This window comes from Herpailurus yagouaroundi, unplaced genomic scaffold (assembly GCF_014898765.1).
Source record: "Herpailurus yagouaroundi ecotype Mexico unplaced genomic scaffold, PumYag 163, whole genome shotgun sequence".
In the NCBI taxonomy this organism is placed as follows: Eukaryota; Metazoa; Chordata; class Mammalia; order Carnivora; family Felidae; genus Herpailurus; species Herpailurus yagouaroundi.
Genome location: NW_024412404.1, coordinates 42,043,184 through 42,051,542, shown reverse-complemented (window position 1 = coordinate 42,051,542; position 8,359 = coordinate 42,043,184). Strand labels below are relative to the sequence as shown.

Below are 8,359 nucleotides of genomic sequence, written 5' to 3'. Positions count from 1 at the left end.
TATTGCCTCCATTTTGTAGAGGAGTAGAATAGGTCTCTGAATGGTTAAGGGCCTCACCAAAATTACACAGTAGATTAGCAGCAGAATCAGCATGACAGTCCCTGAACCCTGACTCTCCTTCCTGGACTCTCTTACTGTGTCTAGGAAGAAAACCTGCATATTCACTGTGAGATAGAAGAAAATACATGTTGTTCCCTTTTCCTGATTCCTGGTACAGAGCTCCAGAAACCCTTGTAATCCCTGGGTGATAGGACTGTCTTTTGTTCTAATGAGGTGACTCTCATAGAGTCATAAATGGCTCCTGGATGAGGGCTGATCACTGGAAAGACCAATCCATGATTAGAAGCTTAGAATTTTCAGCCCTTCCCTTCATTCTCTTACAAAGGGCAAGGAGCTAAAAATAGAATTGGTCAATCATGCCTACATGATTAAGCCTCCATAAAAATCCCCACAGTGTGGGGTTCAGAGAATCTCCAGGTTGGTGAATACAACACATCAATATACTGGGAGACAACTCCATGGAAATAAAAGCTCCTGTGTGTGGGAACCTCCCCAAACCTCTTCATCCAGCTGTTCATCTGTACCCTGTATCATGTCATTTAATAAACTAATAAATACAAGTAGGTGTTTGTTCTGGGAGTGGCTCTTTTTTTTTAAGATTTTATTTTATTTTATTTTATTTTATTTTATTTTATTTTATTTCATTTTATTTGTTTTTTAAAGATTTTATTTTTGCAGGGCACTTGGGTGTCTCAGTTGGTTAAGCATCTGACTCTTGGTTTTGGCTCAGGTCATGATCTCACAGTTTGTGGGTTCGAGCCCTGTGTCAGGCTCTGAGCTGACAATGTGGAGCCTGGTTGGGATCCTCTTTCTCCCTCTCTCTACCCCTTCCCTGCTCATGCTCTCTCTCTCTCTTTCTCAAAAGAAATAAATAAACTTAGAAAAATTTTTATTTTTGGGGGTGCCTGAGTGGTTCAGTGGGTTGAGCACTGACTATTGATTTCAGCTCTGGTCATGATCCTATGGTTTGTGAGTTTGAGCCCCACGTCTGGCTCTAGGCTGATAGTGAAGAACCTGCTTCGGATTCTCTCCCCCTCTCTCTGCACCTCCCCCCACCACACATACACCAAATGAATAAATAAACTTGAAAAAAAAAAAGATTTTATTTTTAAGTAATCTCTACACCCAACTTAGGGCTCAAACCCACAACCCTGAGATCAAGAGTTGCAGGCTCCAATGACTGAGGTAACCAGGCACCCCTGTGAGTGGCTCTTTTAACAAATAATTGAATCCAATGGGGAAGAGGTCATGAGAACCTTTGATTTGTAGCTAAGTCAGATAGAAGTTATAGTAAGCTGGGCACCTGTTACTTGTGACTGGCATTCAAAGTGGGGAGCCGTCTCATGAGACTGAGCCCTTACCCTGTGGGATCTGGACACTCTCAAGGCAAAGTGTCAGAATTGAGTTAAATTGTTGATACTCAGTTGTTACAGAGAATTGCTCACACATCTGGTTTCAGAAGCCTCATGTGTGTGGTAGTGGTATGAGAGTAAAGGGGAACGCAGAACTGGGAGGGACTTTCTAAAACACTTGGGTAGCTCAGAGGCCTTCCTGACTCCTTGGAATTAGAGCCAAGGTTCTAAATGGTCCAATTTGTGCTACAGGGAACAACTAAAATAACCCCTTCCAGTTGTGGCCCATCTACTCTGAGCATAGCAGTGTTCTCCAGGATTATTAGCAAACAACTTCAGTTTTATAAAGTTGGGGTGTTCAGAACTAGCTTTAAGGTATATTTAGTTACAGTGTCCAGTATGTTCAAGAACACTCAGAAGGGCTGTGTAGAGCAGTGTTAACCAAATGCTGGGTCTTAGACAAGAGTTGGCTTTTGGCTGCTGGTTCAAGATTAAACAACAAAGGAACAGAAAAGGGTATTGATTTTTTACTAAGCTCAGTTTACTTTAAATCCATGCCTTTTGGGGTGCCTGGGTGGCTCAGTCAGTTAAGCATACAACTCTTGATCTCAGTTCAGGTCATGATCTCATGGTTAATAAGATCAAGCCTCAAGTCAGGCTCTGTGCTGACAGCATGGAGCCTGCTTGGGATTCTCTTTCTTCCCTCTCTCTCTCTGCCCTTCCCCAGCTCATTTTCTCTTTCTCACTCTTTCAAAATAAGCAAATAAACTTAAAATAAAAAGAATACCTGCCTTTTTAAAAAAAAAAATTTACATCCAAGTTAGTTAGCATATAGTGCAACAATGATTTCAGGAGTAGATTCCTTAATGCCCCTTACCCATTTAGCCCATCCGCCCTCCCACAACCCCTCCAGCAACCCTGTTTGTTCTCTATATTTAAGAGTCTCCTATGTTTCGTCCCCTTCCCTGTTTTTATATTATTTTTCTTCCCTTCCCTTATGTTCATCTGTTTTATATCTTAAATTCCTCATATGAGTGAAGTCATATGGTATTTGTCTTTGTGACTGACTAATTTCCCTTAGCATAATACCATCTGAGTTCTATCCACGTAGTTGCAAATGGCAAGATTTCATCCTATTTGATTGCCGAGCAATACTCCATTGCATAGATATACCACATCTTCTTTATCCGTTCATCCATCAATGGACAGTTGAAGAAGCCCTGCCTTTTATTCTGAGATTATGTTTTTCCTATTTCCTACTTTTTTGGTGTTAAAATTGCCTTTCATGAAATAGTAATGATAGTAGATGGCAGTTTATTTTAATGTCCCGAATGGCATAATCCAAAGATGACCACCCTATGGGAACCCCCAAAATTGCTTTTGAAATATTACTGAGTGAAGGAATCCAGGATCTGGTAACCACTTACCATTTCAGAGGGCCATGTGACCCCAATTCCTCAGAGGTGTGGGAGGCTGCAGAAAGAGCCTCACCTCGACAGTAGTGGTAAAACATCAAACAGTAGAAGACTTAAAATGCCAGGATTTGGGCTTTGCCATTCATAAATTCATACAGAAAGAAAAGTACCATTGCTACTTATTTATTTATACAGTGCTTACTGGATGCCTGGCCCTGTCTCAAATGCTGTACAAATATGATCTCATTTAATCCTCATCAAGCCCATGAGGTAGACACTATTATTATCTCCACCTCCATTTTGAAGAGGAGAAAACTAAGACATGAGAGTATGAAGAAACCTGTCCAGGGTCACAGCTAGTTAGCTGCAGAGCCAGAAGTTGAAGCCAGAGTGTTTGGCTTGGGAATCCATTTCCTTAATCCCTACACCATGCTGCCTAGTTAGAAGCAATTTAAGACTTTTGTGGCTTGTAATGATCTATTTTTAGCCTCTGATTCCATAGATAGAAGCTGCCTGTGGACTAAGCTGCCTGGTCTGTATTGAGCTGCTGTCAGTGATCTCTTTTGAGGCCTTTCCACAACACCACTGGAAGAATCAGAATGGGCAAATGTCCTTTTACGGAGCACAAGACAACAGCGGCAAAGTCAATGAACTTTGGATAAGATCAGTAAGACCTTGCAGCTTGGAACCTGAGTCCACACAAAGGCCTTCTGAGAGGTCCTCCAGAACCTGGGCTGGTAGTTTTCAAACACATTAAAAAAAAAATTTTTTTTTTAATGTTTATTCATTTTTGAGAGACAGAGACAGAGCTCGAGAGGGGCAGAGAGAGAGGGAGATAGAGAATCCCAAGTAAGCTTCTTGCTGTCAACACAGAGCCTGACTAGGGGCTCGAACTCACAAACTGTGAGATCATGACCTGAGCTGAAATCAAGAGTCAGACACTTAACTGACTGAGCCACTCAGGTGCCCCAGAGGTGTTCCATTTTAAGTCCAACAACTTATCACTTATTTAGGTGGACATTTAGACTCCAAGGCTGGAACAGTTGGCAACATATCAGATCTATCTGGAAACAGATTGTACTAGTGTCTGGCTCAGGTTCCTGCTCCAAGAGATGCTTAGGACTTCACAAGGTAGAGCACAAGGATGAAAGAATGAGAGCTCTGGTGTGCTCCCCCCGCTCCCCCCGCCCCCCATTTTTAAAAATAATTTAATCAAGACACAACCTCGTAGAAGGCATTAAAATAAAATCCACTCACAATCCTACCACACATTCATTTAGTTATTAATTAACTTATCTAAAAAAATATATGGAATCCCCAATCCCCACTGTACCACCACCTACCTGGGCTAGGTAGGCGTTGTATCCCTTCTCAGTGGACAAGATGGATACTGTCCATGCCCTCCTAGAGCTTACAGCCTAATGAGCAGGCAGATATTAAAGACATATTCACACAAAAACTTCTTTAATTGTGATTGTGGGAAGGGAAGGGAACTGGAGAGATGGGGAAGTAAAGGACAGCATGAAAGAAAATACCAGGGTAAAGAGAGTGGTAAGACCTCTCCAAGTAACATTTGAGCTAACACCTAAAAGATGAATAGGGTTCAAAAGGTGAAAAGAGCTTTTCATGCAGAGGAAACAGTATAAGCAAGGATATGTGGACCAGGAACTGAAAAGTGGCCACATGGACACGGAGGAAATGGTCCTATATAAATATGTGTTCAATTCCTTTAAAATTATTTTGGGGTCGCCTGGGTGGCTCGTCGGTTAGGCATCCAACTCTTGCTTTTGGCTCAAGATCTTGTGGTTGGGGGGTTCCAGCCTGCATGGGCCTCTGTGCTGGTGGTGTGGAGCCTGTTGGGATTCTGTCTCCCTCTTGCTCTGCCCCTCCCCTGCTTGCTCTCTATCTCTCTCTCAAAATAAATTAAAAAATAAATTTAAAAAAATTTTTTTAAATTTTCACTGTGGTAAAATATATATAACAGAATTTGCCATTTTAAACTTTTAAAACATTTAAAAATGACGCCTGGGTGGCTCAGTTGGTTAAGCGTCCTGACTCTTGATTTTGGCTCAGGTCATGATTTCAAGGTTCCTGAGATGCAGCCCCACATCAGGCTCTGTGCTGACATAGTGGAGCCTTCTTGGGATTCTCTTTCTCCCTCTCTCTCTTTCCCTACTCTGCTTGTGCTCACTCTCTCTCAAAAGAAATAAATAAACATTTAAACATTTTAATGGCATTAGGTACATTTATAGTGTTGTGCAACCATCAGCACTGCCTTTTCTTCTTTCTTCCTTCCTTTCGACAGGGAAAATAACTTTATTTTCATCAGGAGTGTGGGCAGATGTCTAGTCTCAGAACTTCTGGAATTGCTTTTTGGTACCAGCGGCCTTCGTGACTTTGAACACGTTGAATCGCACAGTCTTGCTCAAGGACCTGCACTTACCCACTGTGACTATGTCATCAATTTGGACATCTCTGAAGCAGGGGGACAGGTGCACAGACATGTTCTTGTGGGTTTCTCAAAGTGGTTGTACTTTGATATGTAGTGGAGGTAGTCTTGGAAGATGACAGTGGTCCTCTGCGTCTTCATCTTGGTCACCATGCCAAACAGAACCTGCCCTCTGATGGAGACATTACTGGTAAAGAGGCTTTTCTTAATGATCTAGGTGCCCTCACTGGTCTCCTTGGGCATCCTGAAGCCCAGACCAGTGTTTTTGTAGTATTGAGGGAGCATCTCCTTGCCAGTTTCTCCAAGCAGAACCCTTTTGTTATTTTGAAAGATGATTGGCTGCTTTTGGTAGGCACACTCTGAATGTCTGCCGTCTTCCTGACTGCCTGAAAAAGGTACCACTGTCTATTTGCAAAACTCTTTTTTTCCATGATCCAAATGGAAACTCTGTCCCCATTAAGTAATAACTCCCCTGCCAGCCCCCAGTAATCTCTAATCTACTTTCTGTCTGTATGAATTTGCCTGTTCTAGATATTTCGCATAAGTGAAATCACATAGTATTTGTCCTTTTGTGTTTGGCTTATTTTACTTGGCATAATGTTTTCAAGGTTCATCCAGGTTGTAGCAGGTACCAGAACTTCATTCATTCTTATGGCTGAATAACATTCCTTTGTATGTATGTACCACATTTTGTTTTTCCATTCATGTATTAATGGACTCTTGGGTTTCTTCCACTTTTTAGCTACTGTAAATTATGCTACTATGAACATCAGTATAAAGGTGTCTGTTTGAGTCCCTATTTTCAATCTTTTTGGATATATACCCAGAAGTGGAATTGTTGGATTGTAAGGTAATTCTATGTTTAGCTTTCTGAGGAACCACCAACCTGCTTTCCATAGAGGCTGTACCATTTTACATTTCTACCAGAAATGCAAGAGTGTTCTAGTTTCTGTACATCCTTGTCAACACTTGTTATGTTGCTTTTTTTCCCTTTTAGGTATCCTCATAGATATAAAATAGCACATCTATGTATTTGATTCTGACTCTTCTGTCTCCTCTGGAATCCATCTCTCCTGAAACTCTGAAGCTCTTAGGCATCTGGAATATAATGGCCTGCCTTTATGTTTTACCCAAGTGTCTAATTACCTAAATAGATGTTCAGCAACTCTGGGGTAAAGTGTGGATAGGGGATCTCCAGTATTTACCACCTGGTAGATGTTCAGTAAATGAAATGATTGTCATAGAACTTGCAGATCTTGTCTTTCTCAATAATAAAAAGAAAATTATTTCTTTTTTTTAGAAATAGTTTTATTTATTTATTTATTTGAGAGAGAAAGAGAGAGAGAGAGAACAAGCATAAGTGGGGGAGGGGCAGAGGGAGAGAGGAACGGAGGATCCGAAGCAGGCTGGGTGCTGACAGCAGCAAGCCCCATGCGGGGCTCAAACTCATGAACTGAGAGATCATGACTTGAGCCAAAGTCCAACGCTCAACCAACTGAACCACCCAGGTGCCCCTAAATGAAATAATTTTCATAAATGCCTGAGACGATTGGTTGATTACATTCCATTCATTTAAACTGCAGAGCTGATCCGTGCAACTCCTCCACTTTATGGCCTCAATTACTCTCCAACACACTTAGGATAAGATAATCATTTATCTGGTCTACGGTGCCCTGCAAGGTCTGATCCTGCCTCTTTCCAGGTCCTTTTTTTTTTTTTTTTTTTTTTTTTTTTGCCACTTTCTCCTTTTCTCTCTTCCTTTTCTCTCTAGGCTTCAGATCATTTTATACATACACAGGTTCATCCCTACTTTCAGGCCTTTGTATCTACTGGTCCCTCTTTCAGGAATCCTCACTCCTCCAAGCAAGCCCTTCTCTCTTTTTAGTTGAAGTTCTACTCATCCTTCAGGTCTCAGGTGAGATGTTATTTCCTTAGGGAAAGTTTCCTTCCTGACCCTCTCCCTATCCCAAAACCTAGCCCCTATTTTGTTTTCCCCCATCGCATCTTTTACTTTTCCTGCATATCACTTCCCTAAAATTGTGATAAAATAATTATTCATTTAAAGCTCATCTTTCCAAGGAGTCAGAAACCTCCTGCAGAAACCCACGTCTCTATTGATCAGTATTAGGCACAAAGTAGAAGCTCACTGCATGTTTTTGAATAAATGTAGGTCCTTCTAAGTCTTACATGGATGTCCCATCTCTCAAATTGGACTAGAAACAGACATTTCTAGCTAGACTAAACATTTTATGGTTGTCTTCTTCCATAATGCCTGTACTGGCACTTATCATGGTAAGTGCTGATCCTATGCTATTAGATAAAGAAGGATGAAAAACAGAGGAGACAAATGAGGTGGCTGATTGGATCTAAGATTGAACACTTCCTGGGACAAAGAGTTTTGGGCAGCAGGAGGTTGTTTCTAGGCCCCAGGCCAGGGTGTTAAGCAATGTTTGCATTTCTCTGAGAGTTTTTACCAAGGAGCAGAAAACTGATGAGTAACCTGTGAATGCTGCTTACGTTCTGGTTGACTCAGACTTTTATGGTATTCTGGGGAAAATAGTATTAATCAGAGGGGTGGGACAGCCATGTGGGTGCTGGGCAGGAAGTTTGGTGAGAGGCCATCCAAGGCCACAGTAGAATGGCATCTCTTTTTAAGCACTCACTGCCCAGGCCCTTCAGCCCATGCCAAGTTAGAGATCACAAGCAAGCCACTTAAGGCTCCTTTGCTTCCTCAGGCTCCCCACTCTTCTGTTAGAAGGTTCAGTTCTTTCATACTTGGTATGGCTTGTCTTACTCCAGAAGGAGTCATAAGGCCAAATGCCCTGTCCTTTTCCTTTCTTCTGCAATTAAAAAAAATAATAATTTCTGGTTACAAAAACAATACATGAATACACTTATCTTCAGAAACAGTAAAACTAAATTAAACTCCCCTTGAACTTTACCCCCAATCTTGGTGCCTTACCCCATCTTTAGAGATAGAGATAGCTTTTTTTTTAAGAGAGAATTTTTTTTAAGTTTATTTATTTATTTTGAGATACACACACACACACACACACACACACACACACACACACACACACACA

General features: G+C 41.4%; 1 pseudogene; it reads right to left on the bottom strand.

Moving 5' to 3' along the window:
• Nucleotides 1-5,127: 5,127 nt before the first annotated feature.
• LOC121037472 (40S ribosomal protein S11-like) overlaps nucleotides 5,128-8,359 on the bottom strand; it is a 6,358-nt pseudogene continuing 3,126 nt past the window's right edge.